Here is an 18284-nt window from a genome sequence, read left to right as displayed (position 1 = left end):
TTCATGCTTAATTGTTTAATCCTCTTTTGGTGGTTCATTATCAATGGCATGACACATCTCTCTTGCCTTAGACTACCCCTTGTTTAACACTTCCTTCTCTTTTAGAGGAGTTAATTCACCAATGGACTTAATTGGTTAAAGAATGGAAGTGTAATTAAAATAAGTAACCAAAAATGGAAACTAAAATTGTGCAAGATAAGAATTTGGTTGTGTTTTGGTGTGTTGAATCGGACGTTAATTGAACACAAGAAAAATTGGGGCATTTCATACTCAAAGTGACGAAATGTGCCAATTTTTCTAAGGTCACCATTGCCCTTGATCATGCATGATAGGGTGAAGGTTTGGCGTCTTGTTTGCGCATTTATTAACTTGTACACCTTGGTTTTTTAGCCATCATGCAATGAAATTGCTTGATTGATGGTCTTTAAACCAAGTGTATCACTCATTTTAGCTTGTTTTGATGATAAGGAGGGATACATTGTACAAACAACTTATGAGAATACCCTCTCTTTGCTCTGTTTGCTCTATGTTGCAGCAAGAAATGATGCATCATCAGTGGCCGGCCGACCACTGCTTTTGGTCCGTAGGCCATCACTGTTGGACGGCAACCCCTTACTGGTGGCCGGCCGGCCACCAGTGAATTTTGAGCAGAATGTTTATAAAGTAGAGCAGAGTTGATCTAGAAGAAGAAAACCAGTGCAAGGGTTGTGCAATAAAGGCCTTTGGGAGCAAACAGTGGATGTTCTTCGGGTGGAAACCGAGCATGCATTGGGCCTCCCTCGTTCTAGGGACCAGTTAGCGATAGTTAATTCATGTTGTAATTAATTAGTTAACTAGTTTAATTAGTTGCTTTGTAATTAATTAGTTAAAATAGTTAGCTAATTAGCTTCGTATTGTACTTATTTAATTAGCTTAAAGTAGTTAATTAAATTAGTTCATTATTGTTATTTAATTAATTAGCTTAACATAATTAATTATTTAATTGTCGTACTATTTAATTAGCTTAGATAGCTAGCTTATTTATTCAAGTTTTGTAATAATTAGTTAAGTAGTTTAGCTTAGCTAGTTTATTCATTCGGACCCCCCTGAGCGAGGGCATCAATGTTGTAATAATGTGTATGTCTTCCAACCCCACGTCTTTCTCCTTTTTATTTATCCGCTTTTGATGGTTAGGTTAAGGGCATCACGTTTCAATTAGCATATCGCATGTTTTTATCCATTCATTTGTCTTGCATACATTGAGGCTCGGTTCATCAGTCAAACTCGCATTGTCGTTTATTACCTCATTGAATACGTGTTTAAACGCATGCTATGAAATTGTTGCAAATAACATGTTAAGTAGCCGAGCCTATTTTAGTTGTATTATTGCATGTGTTGCATTAGCCATCTTGTATAGTTAGGTGTCATGCATATTTTTCTAACTCTTTTGTTTTATCTTAGCTTGGAGTACTAAGTGAGTTTTTAGTGCTTTAGCATACTTGCATGAGTGTGAGTGATTGCCATGACTAGCACGCTTGCCATGAGGCTAAGTGCTTACTTGTTAAACTGTTTGAGTGCCTGTGGATGAAGGCTTGTTGCTTGAATTGGAATGATTCAATGAATGTACATTTAAGCCCACTTTGTCAAGTAACAAATTCGCAAACTTTAAGCCCGCTTTGTTATGTGGCAAAATCAAACCCTTTTCGAAAAGCAAACATGAAATTGAATTGTTCCAATTTGGGCAAACTAGTCTATATCTTGTATGCACGCATCACAAAGTAAATGCTAGCCTAATAAATCGAAACAAGAGCATATAATGTTGATAAAAATCATATCAAGATTAGTAGAGGCCGATCTTTGATCGGGCGAGCGGGGGTGCTTAATTCATGACCTTCCCCTCTCGTACCTAAGTTCCTAAGCCGAGACAATCTTCGTGATGACGGATACGTGGCCTTTGGCACGAGTCATGGGTTTCCTAAATTTCCAAAAAATATTTAGGTGGCGACTCTGTATCTGGCAAAGTAGTTCATTTTTGGCAATTTGATTCAAAATCGATTTTCCAAAAGATTTCCCGGATTTGGACTCTTTGGTGATTATCTATTTCGCATTGCACTTGTGGAATCAGATTCAGAGCCGCGGGAGTCCGAACTGTAGGCCTTATTTTGAACTTCCGAAAAGGGAGGCGCAAAAAAGTCGAGCTACAGTTTCTGGTGACTCTACTGGGAAAATTAGAGAACTTGACTTGAAATTCATGATATGAAATTTTATCTACACTTATATGTTTCTTTGCATTGCATTTGCATTGGTGTGTTTAAGTCACTGTGTTTACCATCTGCTATTCCTGGACGGGTTTCTGGAGGCTTCCCTGAAAAGCTTGCCAAAAGGCTGACCGGTCACAGGCTCTGCCATGATGGGGACACAACCCTTGGATCTAGACTACCGCTGTACTATTTGATCCTCCTTTCACTTTTTCAATGTTAGGAGTAAGAGGTATATTAGGTAGTCTTGCCAAGGAACTCTTTTCAACCATTTGGCCTAGTTGCATATCGAAAGCCATAAAGACTGTTCCAAATTAGGACATGATGCTTACCCGAATGCAGGATTATGTGGAACGGCTTTGTTTGAATAGTGAACCCTTGCTCCTGAAGAAACTAGGATAGGGCAATCCTATCCCCTGATAGGGTTGTTTTGGTTATCACTTAACTGGTATGTGTTTTACTGTGAAACTATATAAGAACGTACGTATCAGCTGCAAGTTGAGTATCAATTTTGGAGGGGCAGAATTTAGTGTTGAGTGCAATCCTACAGCTTTGATTACATATGTGTGTTGTTCACATCTGAGCTAAGCTGCTGTGCGGTTTCTGATTTTTTTTGCTTCTTTTGCTTTATTTCTTTTTGCTAGGTAGTATAACATAATTGCTTCGGACAGTTCGGATATCCCCCAAGCGCTCTGGACCCGTGTCAGGAGGCTTTACAGATCTGGAGATCTTGTTAGGGGACAACTTGTGTTTGCTTCGCTCCCACCGGTTACCAGATGGAGAAGAGTTAGGCACCATTCACCAGTCCAGCAGATACTCTTCAGTTTACCTGCATCTAGTCAGGCTCAGTCTTCTACATCTAGTCCAGTAAGAAATTATTCAGCTATTCCAATGGCACAATATCCCCCGGTTAGAATGGAAGACCTAATCCACTACCTTCAACAAACAGTTGAAACCATGCAACAAGACGTTGCTCGTCAGGCCGAGGTCACGGCACGTCAGGCTGAGGTCATCAATAGGCTGCAACAACAACAACCGCAGTCGGCAGCGGCTTTTGCATCTCATGCACCTCCTATGGACATCCCAGCACCCGTAGCTACAGTCTATACCGCTAATGCCCAAGCTGAGAATTAGGGTAACCCAACAGAGCTGATCCCACCACAAGCCTCCAAGGCACCAGTGTACCGAACTGAGGCTCTGTTGGAATTTGAAGCTGACCCAATTGTACTTAAGGTCAACAAGCTGGAGAAGATTTTTAAGCGGGCACAGGGTGTTAACTCAATCCCTGACATCGAAGATGGATATACCGACTTTGCGGTGACATTGCCAGATTGATTCAAAATGCCGCACATCAATCGGTTTGATGGCTCTGGAGATCCCATGGTTCATCTGCGGTTGTTCTCCGATATCTTGCGGCTGATGGGCTTTACCAGACTTCAAAAGTTGTCTCTTTTTTGCCGGACCTTGTCTGGAATAACAACTATTTGGTATGCAAAGCTCGAGGATTCTGTGAAGTAGAGTTTGGAGGAAATGGCTGAGGCCTTTATTGCGTAATACTCCTACAACATACAAATCGAGGTCACAACCCATGATCTCGAAGCGACGCGGTAGGGGCCAAATGAGGGCTTCTCAGATTTATTAACAAGATGGAGGGCCAAGGCTTCAATGATGACTACACAACCTTCAGAGAAAGATTAGATTAGAATGGTAGTCCGTAATCTGCATGGAAAATTCCTACAAAAAATGATAGTCCTACCCTTGTTCACGTTCATCGAGCTCCATGAGATGGGAGTTCAGATTGAAGACACCATGAAACAGGGGTTGATAACTGATGAGAAAGAGCAGGCCAAGAGGCCTTTTGTGCGCAGTTCCAATGCAACCACTAGTGGAAGCACAACTGCGCGGCCATCTGATGTAAGTGTTGTCACCACCACAACCAAAACCGTCAATCCTTTTGCCAGTACAACCCCACAAACTTCAAACAACCAGGCCCGATCCCAGAGGACTGTTACCCCACTCTACATGCCTTTATCACAACCCCTGAGGGTGCTGATCAAAAAAGCGCACCACAAGCCATTAGAGCCTCGCCCACTACCTGATCCACTCCCACCAAAACACAACCCAGCCAAGTATTTTGCGTTTCACCAGCAGCACGATCACGACACCGATCAATGTTTCAAGCTGCGTCATAAGATTCAAGATCTCATTGATAATAAGGTGATCGCACCACCTGAAAAGCTAAATATGACTACCAACCCTTTTCCGGCCCACAATTAAGTTCCCCCACCTCACAATCTAAACATAATCCATACACTGACCATTCCCTATGACCCTAGCGCATATATTACCCCTTCTCACCTACCCAAACCGGTAGTATTCATCCTTGAAAGCACAGATTAGTGCATGATGGACACGTCCGTACTTTAACCAAAACTTGTGGTGGTGACAGCGGTAGAAGAAGAGAGGCTGGCCTTAGAGAAGAGTACAAGTCTACTGCCAGAGTGCTCTGAGGATTTGACTGAGAGGGAGTATGATCCGAGCTGCTACATTGTGTCGATTGGCCAAATCAAGCCAGAAGTGGTATTGCAGTGGAGGTCAATGTGGTTAGAGAGGATGGCCCGAAACAAGGTTTGGATGATCTGGCTGAGCTAGAGGAGGGCTTAGACAATCTGCATTTCTATGATGAACAACATCAAGGAGATGTGCAGATTGACTTTTTCGATTTGAATGGGTCGGCGGACAACTCTGGGTGTTTGAGTGATGAACCTGACAAGAGGAAGGAATTGAACCAAAACCAGAAGAAAAGAGAACCGGAATTGCTACAGAGGCCGGAATGGCTGATGAAAATGAGAAACTGCCAGCAAGCACCGGCGTCATGAATTTAGCTCAAGAATTGAGCACTGTGAGTACTACGGACACCGAACAAGAAGCTGCGTTGAAGCAGTTTGTGCAAGAAAGGGATCAAGACAAACAAGAAGCTGGAAAAGCCCAATACCCTGCAGGGGATACTCCTGATATGAGAATGATTAGAACAAAACTAGACAATTATTTGTTGGTTGCCGGAGGTGTATGGTAGGAGGATGATGATCTATATCTGGCCCACACTGATGAGGACTAGGATGGATGGATGCCAGACAACACATGGTATGCTGAAGAGATAGACCACATGACGTAAAGTGGGCAGTATTTTAAGCCCCCACATTTAGACCAAGCTGAGGCCTCTAGGAAAGATAGAGAAGTTGAGAAGCAGAAAGAGAAGCAGTTGGAAAAAGAGGCAGTGCTGAAACAACTGAAGAAGATCCAAGCAGATATCTCAATCTGGGGTCTGCTCATGGCTTCTCAAGTGCATCAACAAGCTGTACTATTAGCAATGGATAAAGCCAAACTGTCCATTGACACCACCCCTGAACAGCTTGTGGGATTAGTTTTCCCAGGTGGTGCTAGCCCAACCCTAACCTTTTTCGAGAAAGAACTGCTACTAGAAGGCTGAGCACACAACAAACCTCTATACATATTTGTTGAGTGTAGAGAAAAATGGGTACCAGTGGTGTTGGTCGATACTGGGTCAGCTATCAATGTTTGTCCGTCTCGTACAACTTATGCCATTGGTTTGAAACTAGCAGATTTCGTGCCCACAACCCAAGTGATTCAGGCATATGATAATACTGTAGATGTAACAACCCGACCCTCATATATGCTTGTGATGTATGTCCGTCCTTTATTCTGTGCTATTAAATGACTAAGATGAAGCTGTATAAGAGAATAAGGTCAAGTAACTATGTTGTAATGCCTTGTGGAATGAATTGTATCTGTTAGGAAAGAAATGTATCTGTTACTACTCGAATGATAAAGTAGAAATTGAGGGCCTTAGCAGCTTAATAAATCAAAATTGATCATATATTTGGAATCAGCATAATTTTTAGGTAATATTAAGCACTTCTGTGAAATTTCAATTTCGGACATGTAAACGATAGATTTTCGTCTTATTCTCTCTTTATAGATGTACATATATATGATCTTGGTCATTTGACAAAAAAAAAAAAAAAAAAGAGAACTCATCACTCTAGACTTGAGAAGTGAAGGGATAGAGAAAGAAGATCCTCAAGAAGGTTGAGATTTGGGCTTCAGGTATGTACATGTTTGTCTAATTTCTATCCACAACCCTTCTTGTCATAATTTAGGTGAAGATGTTTCTATGATCTTGTTCCTAAGAGTTGGAATTGTGGTGTTGTGAGTATGAAAAGTAAATGAGCAAAATGACCTTACCTTGCATGTTTTGACTCAATTTGAAGTCCCTACGAGAGACCTCACTCTATGTCTTCACTTGACTTGTTTGAATTCAAGTATGTAATATAAATTTGTGTTATGAGTTGAGATGTGAGAACAAGTAGAAATCTTGTGAATTGGAGTAAATTTAAGTTGTGAATTTATGATTTGATTTTTTTTACTCAAATGAAAGATGTAATTTGATCCTTGTTCACATGTATTTACATGCTTTGAGCTTATATTGGTAATTTAAAATTAGATTTTTGAGGCCCTAACCATGTCTACAAGAGGAGGAAATTGTACAGAATTTCAGAGTTGTGGTGCAGAATCGCCGCACGTGCGGGGCCTAAGGCCGCACGTGCGGGAACCTCAGCCGCACGTGCGGGAGTCACTGCCGCACGTGCGGGAAAATGGCAAAATTTCGGACTTCAACACTGCAAAAAAAGCACGTGCGGGGCCTCAATGCCGCACGTGCGAGAGGTGTGCCGCACGTGCGGGAGATCCTAGCCGCACGTGCGGCTAAAGGCAGAAAAGTTGGGATGCTCCGTTTTGCGTGTTGGGTCCTCTAATGTTGTCAAAACCTGCAATTTATGTTGTTTGAATGTTCGTTAATTTAATCAAAGTAAGTGAACCGAATATTGATTTAACAAGGATAAAAAGGGACTAATGTGATCTTTCATGTGTGTAGGAAACACCTCAAAAGGAAGTGCACCGCCACAACACAGTGAGTGATAGTACTTCAATGTATCCCTACTCAGTATTTATTTTTATTGACGTTGTGACCCTTGTTGAAAGTTTTATCACATTATATATAGACGTTATATCTTGACATTACGAATTTCACTACCAAACTTGTGTTGGCATTAAATGATATATTTGCTATAAGTGATTCAATACGAAATTGTGGAAACATTGAAAAAGGTTGTGAAGTTGTACACATCTTATGTGGAAGCTTGTAACTAATGGAATGTATCAAGGCAATTGTGAATTTGTGAACCAATGTGGCTTAGAGCCATTTGTGAACCAATGTGGCTTAGAGCCATTTGTGAGTCAATCTGGCTACGAGCCTAATGTGAAACTACGTGACCAAGGGTCACTTGTGAATTGTGAACCAATGTGGCCAAGGGCCGTTGTGAATGATGAATTTATGAGGTCAAGGACCGATGTGTGAAATATGAACTTATACTAATGTAAGCTTGTGAAACAAAAAAACCAAAGGTCTATGTGATGAATTGTAAATTATGAACCCAAGGACTCTTTTCTGATTATGTGAAGTTCTTAGGCCAGGGGCCGCATTATGACAATTATAAACCGATTATGTTGTCCCAACAAGCCGTACAGAGACAGACTAATTACATGATTTCAGCATTAAATATGTTTACAAGCATACTAGTACTATTGTTCACTGAGCTTGGCTCACCCTATGTTATGTCTGTTTCTGTAGGTAATCAACCAGGAGGTCGATCTTAGCTCGGCATCGTCATACTTTTGTCAGCTTAGGCACAGCCAAGATTGGGGTCGGGACCCTACTTTTGTGGAGTTGTTAGATGATGACTCACACTTTTGCTATTGGCTTAAGTTGTTATGTACTTAATGATTTTGTTATATACCCCATCTCGGGGTTAGTTTTGTATATGCCTGTAAATAACTAACTCTTAAATGTATTTTGGCTTTTGATGTACTTGTCCTGTGAAATGTTTTTGATCCTGGCATGACTTAATAGCTCAATGGATGTCATACTTTCTGGTTTTTATCAATTATGTTTTATAGCTTCCGGGCAGGCCCCTCTATGGAACCAGGTTAAGTGTCATTTTCTGTTTAGGTCATGCCCAAACTTTTAGGGGCAAGTTCGGAGCGTGACAGTAGACGCACCCGTGGGCCTCATGCTACAGTTTGGATTCCTTTTGTGTCGGTTCTTAATCTGATCTCACAATGCGCAATGTGAGATTGATAAATCACCAAAGAGTCCAAGTCTAGCAAATCGTTTTGAAAAACAAATTTTTTTGAGAAAGAAGTGCCAAACATGGACTGCTTTGCCAGATACAGAGTCGCCACCTAAATGTTTTATTTTGGAAAAATTTAGGAAACCCTGACTCGTTTGCCTAAGGCCACGTGTCCGTCATCACCAAAGTTGCCTCGGCTTGGGAACTTGGGTACGATTGGGGAAGGTCAGCTATGAGCACCCCCGCTCGCCCGATCAAAGATCGGCCTCTACTAACCATGATATCTTGTTTTGAAAACATTATGCGTTCTTATTCTGGTTATTAGCCTAGATTTACTGCGTGATGCGCACAGCCAACAAGTATAGACTAAGTCGCCTAAATTGGAACAAAACATTTCATGTTTGTTTATTTGAAAATGGTTTGATGGTGCTACCCGCAAGTAGGCTAAGACATGGATTTTGCCACCCTCAAGTGGGCTTAAAACTCGCATTCAATGCATTTAATGCATTGTTCCAATTTAAGTAACCCAACCTTCACCCACAGGCATTCAGGCAGTTATAACACGTAAGCACATAGTCTCATGGTAAGCATGCTATCATGGCAATACTCACACTCATGCAAGGATGCTAAAACATAAATGCTTACCGAGTACTCCAAGCCAAAACAGAAGCTAGTTAGTAATTATATGCATGATCCTAGTTTATGTTAAAATGGCTAATGCAACACATACAAGGTGCAACTACAATACGCTCGGCTATTCTAAGATGGCATATGATGATGCTACAACTAACACGTATTCAACTTGGAATTGAAATACAATGCAGTTAGTATGATGCGCCGAGCTTGGTGCATGCAAGACAAATGTATGGATGCACGCATGCATAGCATAAGGTATGCTAATTTAAATATGACCTAATACTAACCATTGAAAGCAGGTAAGTAAAAGGGAGAAAGAAGCCGGAGTTGGAAGACATGCACACACTCACCCACACTTATTACAAATTCGCCCTCGCCCGGAGAGACCAAAAGAATAATACAGTCCAAATAATGAATCAACTATCCTAGCTAATTAATTATTACAGACCCTCTAATTAATTAACGAATTAATCACAAAAATGATTTAAATGTGAAGCTAAAGAGACTGCCGCAACTCTGCCTTGGAATGCGCAAATGATGTATGCTTGACTCTCCCCGCTCGGAAACTCGCTGCCATAGCACTGTTGCCTCTGTTTACACTGCCGTGCTCCTCTGAAAATTTGCGTAAGTCCCAATGATGCTTCTCTGAACACTGGGGAGCATCACCGACCAAGTGGGAACACCACCGGCCGAAGGGAATGGTCATCGACCATCGGTTGAGCCATCGGCTAATTGTATTTGGTCGGTCGGCACTCCAAGTAGCTGGCCGGCTATTTCTTCCTGCAGAATCCTGCAGTTGACAGCAGCAGAGGACAAGCAGTGTATGGCATGGAATTCTCAAGCAAATGTGAGCATGGCCACACTCCCTATCATGCAATGGACTCAAGGGAGCATGACCCTCGACCCTCGGGCCATCAATTATACATTTTGATGCGTGATGGCCTAAGAGGCCAAGTTTGCCTCTTAATGTAAATGCATGGAACAAACAAATGAATGCCAACACCCTATCATATTGAGATCAAGGGCATTGGCGACCCAAGGGTTGAGACGTGTTTTGTCACTTTGAGTACGAACACACCTCACTCCTCATGCTTGGTTTGACACCACAAACCAAGCAATGCAATGCATGTATACAAACATGGCTCAAGTTATGCAACATAAGGCTAAGATGCAAAACATGTCAAATGCAATGCAATCTATCATACAAGCATGCAATGTCCAAACACGCAATGCAACTAGCTAAACAACATGCAAACATGCAAATGTAATGCAATGTAAGCATACAACCAATACAATGTAACATGCCAAACATGCAAAGTATGCGAAGATGGACTTATACTGAAATGAGAAGGCCTCAACCCTCTCCAAAACAGTGGCCAAAGATGGTGTAAATGGTGGACAAATGTTCATGCAAACATGCACATCAATGAGCCTAAGACTAAGGCACAAAAAAAGGAGCATTCTACCACCACTATCATGACCACACATGGCATGAATTAAACAACCAAAAACAGAGTTTCAACATGCAAAATGAGCCCCCAAAACCCACTGATAGGGCAGCCCCAAAGACTTAAACACTTAAGAATGCATAATGCTCATTTCAAGGCACAACAAAACAACTCTTCAAGGCATGAAAGGGATGATAAATGCAATCATACGAGCATGGGTTATGGATTGAAATAGCATGGGAAATCACTCCAAATCACTGAAACAACCCAACTCAGGCATGCTCATGACTCACACCCTCAAGGCTCACAAGCCAAAATGCAAAGAGGCTATACCAAACATGGCAAATATGATCAAAACAGCACTCAACAGGCCTCAAGCATGGTAAGATATGGCCAAGAACTTCACAAAGTTAGGCCAAAACATGAGAGCATGGTAGGTTAAATGCATGATGCACTTCTAGGCCAAAGAGAGGAATACAAAGCAAGTATATTAAACATGAAAGAGGCCATTAATCCGACCAAAAACATAGGCATAATATGACCGAACAACACCCAAAAACCTCTGAAATGAAGTCAAGAACAACTAATCATGCATGCTACCCTTATGAGCCAAAAACAAGGACAAAAGAGAGACAAAGGGAGAGGGGTGTCCTTTCCCTATGCAAGACCTCAAAACCTCTTCTTCACCACTGAAAATCTACTAGATTTTAGTGGTGAGAAGGCCAATACACAAAGATAACCAAGGCTCAACAAAGAAAGCACAAAAAGGGCCAAACAAAGCCTAAGAAGGAGGTCGACCCCCAATACCAAAACAACCTTAATGAAGCATCTTAAGCATGCAAATACAAGACTTTTTTTAGTTATACACAAAGTCTAAAACAGTAAGCAAGATAGGCTAAAGACTAGTGCAAGATTGGGAAATATAAAGTAAATAATGTTACCCTTGAAGAACACTCCAAGAACAGCAAGCTCAGCCCTCTTCTTCTGATCAAAATCGACCCAAAACTTCAAGAACAAACCCTCAAGGCCTTCCAAGTCGAAATATGGTGTAATGCTATGTGTCTTAGTGCAAAACTAAGAAGAAAACACACATTTAGGCTCTCAAACCCACACAAATGAAGAGAGAGAGGGAGATATAGAGAGAGAAAGTGTATATCAGATATATATATGTATTTTGCTCTGGTTTTTTTGAACCCCCACCAAAGGAGGAGGATGGGGCTCTTATATAGACCAACAAAAGTGTTAAGCTTCCAAGAGAAGCTAATTAAAAGGATCAAGGCTTCTTCAAGAAGCCAAGGCAAAGTGGCCAAGGCTTCCTGAGGAAGATGGGATAAGGTTCAAGCTTCTTGAGGAAGCTAAAGTTAAGACAAAGGTCCAAGCTTCCTCAAGAAGCTAGACCAAAAAGGTGTAAAAGGGGTAAAACAGCCACACTCGTGCATGGGGAGGAGGGTCCGTGCATTCCAGCTGGCACAACTGGCATGCATTATGCTTGTAAAAGGCAAAAAGGTGGTACCGGCCAGCAAAAGAGGCCATCGGCCAAACAGATGGTCGACCGACCACACCAAGTGCCGACCGGCCAATGATATGTTCCACAAATGGCCGGTAGCAAGAATACACGGCCGGTGGCCTCAAGCCAAGGCTGATGGGGGTCAGGGGTAGCTAACAAGCTACTCTCTACCCTCAGGTACAAAAACACACAAGTCCTTGGTGCAAAACCAAGCACAGAACAAGCAAGTCGAGAGATCCTGAGGCAAGGCGCGTAGCCGAGACCTCCGGGAACTCAGAACAAACACAAACAGGGATGATCACCGAGCGTTCAAACGATGACGTCTAAGTCTTGAGGACGGTCAAAAATGGGGTGTCTACAAATACCAACAGCGAGGTGATGGGCGCAGTACAAATCCGAGTTCAGGTGGGCCCAGCGCAGCAAGATATTGAGTTTCATGTCCTAGATGTGCCGACCATTTTCAATTTACTACTAGGGAGGCCCTGGAACCTTGTGAAAGCAGTCTTTTTTATCCTCCATCAAATGTTGAAATACCCTTACGGGAGGGGAGTGGCTATTGTGTTAAGGAATTTGTCCATGTATCCTCCGCCAGTGGTAACTACACCAGTACTAGAGATTGTTCATGGCGAGGATAATGTATTCCTTTCAGGGTTTACTCTGGCCGAGGCCTGAGTGGTGCAGAACATCTTGGCAGTAGATGAGGGTATGTATGTCAGCGCCCAATATGTGTATTTCATGAACAAACTCCAACATGTGTTAGGAATGGGGTTGGGAAGAAGTGCCCGGAAAAGCGTCACAGCATTGGCCGATGTGCCGTATAATTTGCATGCCTTTGGTCTTGGCTATGTGCCCACCTGTAGACACCTCATTTTTTACCGTCCTCAAGACTTGGGCGTCACCGTTTGAACACTCGATGATCATCCATGTTCGCGTTCGTCTTGAGTTCTCGGAGGTCTCGGCCACGCGCCTTGCCCAAAGATTGCTCGACTCGACTGTTTTGTGCTTGGTTTTGCACCAAACACTTGTGTTTTTGCTTTGGAGGATAGGGAATGGCTTGTTGGCCACCCCCACACCTCACCGGCCATGGCTTGAGGCCACCGACCATTGTTTTGTTGCCATCGGCCATATATTTGGCTGGTCAGCACTATTGATGGTCGGCCGACCATTGTTTTTGCCAATTTGTCATTTTTGGCTGACCGATCACTGTGCATCTGCTTTTGCAGATATTTTTATGCCAACTGTGCTAGCTAGCATACACTTTACACCCCCTCCATACACGATTTCACTCTTGCTTAGCTTGTCTTGTAAGCTTTGTAAGAGTGATCCTCTATAAAAGAAGGGCTTCTCCTCCCTCCTCAGAGGTTAGAGGGTTGAGTTCTAGAGGTTTGGATTAGGGTTAGCCATAGTGTATCTATTCTATCTCTATATCTCCCTCTCTTTGTGTATAAGTGTGTTTTTGTCCTTACTTTTGTGCACAAACACCTAGTTTTACACCTTACCTTGGTTGCTGAGGAGCCATTAGGTTGTTCTTGAAGTTTTGAGCTGGTTTTGAGCTAAGGAAAGCGGCTGGAGTGCTGTCCTTGAAGGGATCTACAAGGGTAAGAACTTTACCTTTAAATACCCCATTTTTGCATAGTCTTTTTGCCTACCTTGCATCTATTTTTGAGCTTAGTGTACAACATATAAAAGTCTTTTTTTACTTGCTTAAAATAGTTGTTTAGGGTTTCTTTGAGCTTTGGGGTTGTTTGACCCCTCTTAGGCCTTGTTTGGCCCCCATTTTGTGCTATTTTGGTGAGCTCTGGGACCATCTTGTTTGGGCCTCCTCACCACTGAAATCCCTCAAGATTTCAGTGCTGGGAATGGTGCTTTAAGGTCCTAAGAAGGAGAGGGCCATCCCCTCTCCTTGTTGCCTTCAAAAATGGCCATTTTAGTCTCATGTGTGAGCATCTTGTTTAAGTGCATGTTGGTCATGTCTTAAGTGTTATTTGTGCTTATTTTGCCATGATTTAGCACTGTTTTTAATTGGTTTAGACACACGATGCTTGCCTTGCATACTTGTCTTGTAATGCCATGAATTGCCTTAACATGTGCCTAGCATTTAGACCACTATGCTTACTTGTTTTGGCTTAGCTTTGTGAAGCTTTTATACATGTTTTAGTATGCCTAAGGTCTGTTTTTGGTTGCTCAGGTCATCCATTCTTTGCTTTGTATAGCTACCATGTAATCCCCCTTTTGAGCCTTGAGTGTTGATCCCTCTAGCATGCTTTACTTGCTTTGTTTTAGTGGTTTGGAACCACTTACCATGTCATTTCAGTCCTCATGGTATGCTTGTATGCTTGCATTCGATGCCCCTTTAATGTTTTGAAAGGCTTGTGTCTTATGCTCCATGTTTGGACCTTTGTGCATGCTTCCATATTTAGACCATTTAGATGCCATCTAGATGCGTCTTTGGTCTTGTTTAGACCTGCATTGGACCTGTTTTAGGCCCTCATGGCCCTTTGGGGCTTGCTTCATATAGCTTTGGTTTAAGCCCCTTGGCTTGTCTTGAGTTTTGGGCATTGTTGCATGCTTGGCTTGTCTTGTTTACTTGGTTTAGCACCTCTTATAACATGATTTCAGAGCTTATTATGCATGCCATTTGTCCATGATTATCCCCTTTTAAGTGTGCTTAAAGGTTGCTTCTTTGATGCTTAAGTGTTGGTCCATTTGCATGCATGTTTGTATGTATATTTGCACCTCATTTCCTTAGCATTTGGCCACTATTTTGGGTTTGTTTGAGAGCTGCCCAAATTGGTATAAGTCCATTGTTTGCATGTTGTTGCATGCTCACCTTGTGTGTTGTTGCATGCTCGGACTATCGCATGTGTTGCATGCTTGAATCATGTTGCATTTGGCATGCAATCTCCCTTGATTAAGTTGCTTAACATGTTGCATGCCTTACATGCTTGCTTGTTTAGATTACATCTTGCATGATTGGTCATTAGCATAGTGGTCCATGCCTTGCATGCTTATTTGCATATGTTGTGTACCTAGCATACATTGTTTGCTTGCATGCTCTTATTGCACATTTAGCTAGCATGCTTAGATTGTATTGCATTGAGCATGCATGCTTTGCCTCTTGAATTGAGTATGATAGAGGTTGGGCTTTATGTGTTTATTTGGTTTGCATGTCATTTGAAATCAAAATGCATACTTGGTTTCTTGGGCCATCACGCATTGAAATGCGCGATTGGCGGTCCAAGAATCGAGTACCATCCCCCTTTGAGTCATAAACATGATAAGGGGTGTATTGGTGCACACATTTGCTTGAAATACATTGCCATGCCTTGTTTTGCCCTCTGCTGCTGTCAAAACAGGTTCTGCAGGAAGCTTTGGCCAGTCGACTACATTAAGTGCCGATCGACCAATTATGGATGGCCGATTGCTCCATAGATGGTCAATGACCACTTTCCTTTGGCCGGTGACCATTCCTCATGGCCGGTGTCATTCCCCAGTGTTCATGAGGTGTACCTTGGGAATTGTGCCATTTTCAGAGGAGCAGAGTAGGGAAAACAGAGGCAGCTTGCGCATGGCATTGGATTTCCGGGCGAAGCCAATCCGAGCACGTGTGCATCCCTCTTCCCGAGGCCTTTTAATGCTTTCCTTAGCCTAATTGATTTGTTAATTAATTAGATGGTCTGTAAATTATTTAATTAGCTTGTAGGTTAATTAAAGTGTATTATTCTTTTGGTCCCTCCGAGCGAGGGCGAATTTGTAATAAGTGTGTGTGAGTGTGTGTATGTCTTCCAATCCCCACTTCTTTCTCCCTTTTACTTACTTGCTTTCAATGGTTAGTACTAGGGCATGATTAAATTAGCATACCTTATGCTATGCATGCGTGCATCCATACATTTGTCTTGCATGCACCGGGCTCGGCGCATCATACTAACTGCATTGTATTTCAATTCCAAGTTGAATACGTGTTAGCTGTAGCATCATCACATGCCGTCTTAGAATAGCCGAGCCCATTGTAGTTGCATCTTGTATGTGTTGCATTAGCCATCTTAACATGAACTAGGATCATGCATATGATTACTAACTAGTTTCTGTTTTGGCTTGGAGTACTCGGTAAGCATTTATGTTTTAGCATCCTTGCATAAGTGTGAATGTTGCCATGATAGCTTGCTTACCATGAGGCTATGTGCTTACGTGTTATAACTGCCTGAATGCCTATGGGTGAAGGTTGGGTTACTTAAACTGGAACAATACGTTGAATGCGAGTCTTAAGCCCACTCGAGGGTGGCAAAATCTGTCTTTTAGCCTACTTGCGAGTAGCAAACTGTTTTCAAAACAAACATGAAATGTTTTGTCCCAATTCAGGCGACTCAGTCTATATTTGTCATGCTGTGCGCATCACATAGTAAATCTAGGCTAATAACCAGTATAAGAACGCATAACGTTTTTAAAACTAGATATCATAGTTAGTAGAGGCCGATCTTCGGATCGGGCGAAAGGGGGTGCTCATAGCTAACCTTCCCCAATCGTACCCAAGTTCCCAAGCCGAGGCAACTTTGGTGATGACGGACACGTGGCCTTAGGCATACGAGTCAGGGTTTCCTAAATTTTCCCAAAATAAAATATTTAGGTGGCGACTCTGTATCTGGCAAAGCAGTCCATGTTTAGCACTTCTTTACAAAAATCTGTTTTCCAAAACAATTTGCTGGATTTGGACTCTTTGGTTCAGATTAAGAACCGTGACAATTTGAGTCCGAACTGTAGTAAGCCCAGAACGAACAAATCGGGATCATCCTCCCGGGACGTTTGGGGACGTCTATAGTTTCTGGCAACTCTACTGGGGAGTTAGAGAGTTTGACTCGAACTCATGATATCTTGTTTTGACTACACTTATGTGTTTCTTTGCATTGCATGTGCATTGGTGTGCCTAGGATACCGTGTTTGCCGTCTGCTATTCCTGAGCAGTTAGCCTGAGGCTGCGTGCCATAAGGTTGACCGATTACGGGTTCTGCCAGTATGGGAACACAAACTCCGGTTTTACCAGGGCACCCTTTTGACCATTCAACCTAGTGCATATTCGAAATCCGCAGTGACAATTCCAAACTAGAACATGTTGTTTACCCGATGCTAAGTTGTTTGAAACCGCTGCGTGCGTAGTGAAACCCTAGCTCCTGACAAAATAGGACAGGAAAACCCTACCCCAACATAGGGGTGTTTTGGCTCTCATTTACTTGCTATGTGCTTTTAGAGTGTATCTCTACAGGGAATGCGCATGTCAGTTTGCAAGTTCAAATACCAGGCCCGAGGGCACCAGTATCGGTATTCTGAGAATCAGTTATATCTGCGGGTATCAGACTCAGTTTTGGGGCAGTGATTTTGGGGAACAGTGATCAGTAGTAGAGTACAGTTATTCAACTATGCTTGTGTCTGTTCTGATTGGGCTGAAACGCTACATGTTTTCTCTTTCAGTTCAGAGAGTTAGTTCAGAATAACCAGTGTTCTCCTTTGCTGAGGCAAGACAGATATCTGATCCGTCAGTCACCGTTCAAATTCAGCGGACTTATGATGACCTAAAGTTCAGAGGAAATTGTGGTTATGGAAGCCGCATTAGACCAAGGAATCATCTTGCAGGATGAGACCAATGTTGATGTACCGCATCCACCTAGGTCACCTGTTGCGCACCCGATCTGGACGCCCCAGTTGTTTCAAGCTCGTAAGCCCACAACGTTTGAATTGATGGGAATGATCGGCAACCTCCAGAGATCTGTGGCCGATCTGGCCTACGAAATGTCGGCTCCGCCACCAAATGCACCATATGTCAGGAATTTCATACCACAAGAACCCTCGCTACTGGGACTAATTGTGATCAAGCTCAGCCAGCCTGAGGCTATCCCAAGCTATGGCAATGACATGTCAACAACAACCGGGTTCCGTTCTGATATAACAACCCGAACCCTCGATCAGGCTGAGGCTAGAGGTAAGAACAAAGTGGGAACAAATGTTGATCCCGTTGAACAACTGCTGTGGGCAATCGAGGCTTTAAAAGCCAGGGGGATGAATAAGCAACAAGTATTCGCAGTCATGACTAAAGCTGTGGATGATGCTTTCCCCACTCCAGCCGAGGGCAGTTCAAGCTAGGCGGAACATTAGGATAGGCCCCGTCATGCCAGAACAGTTCCTTCTGCTCCCAACCCTGCACCAGGGAAAGATCAGAAAGCCAAGGCAGTGCCTGCCGACCCTTTCGCTAGTGCAT

This window comes from Camellia sinensis, unplaced genomic scaffold (assembly GCF_055761805.1).
Source record: "Camellia sinensis isolate YWXY unplaced genomic scaffold, ASM5576180v1 Unanchor4, whole genome shotgun sequence".
Lineage (NCBI taxonomy): Eukaryota > Viridiplantae > Streptophyta > Magnoliopsida > Ericales > Theaceae > Camellia > Camellia sinensis.
Note: the sequence above shows the minus strand (reverse complement) of the source record.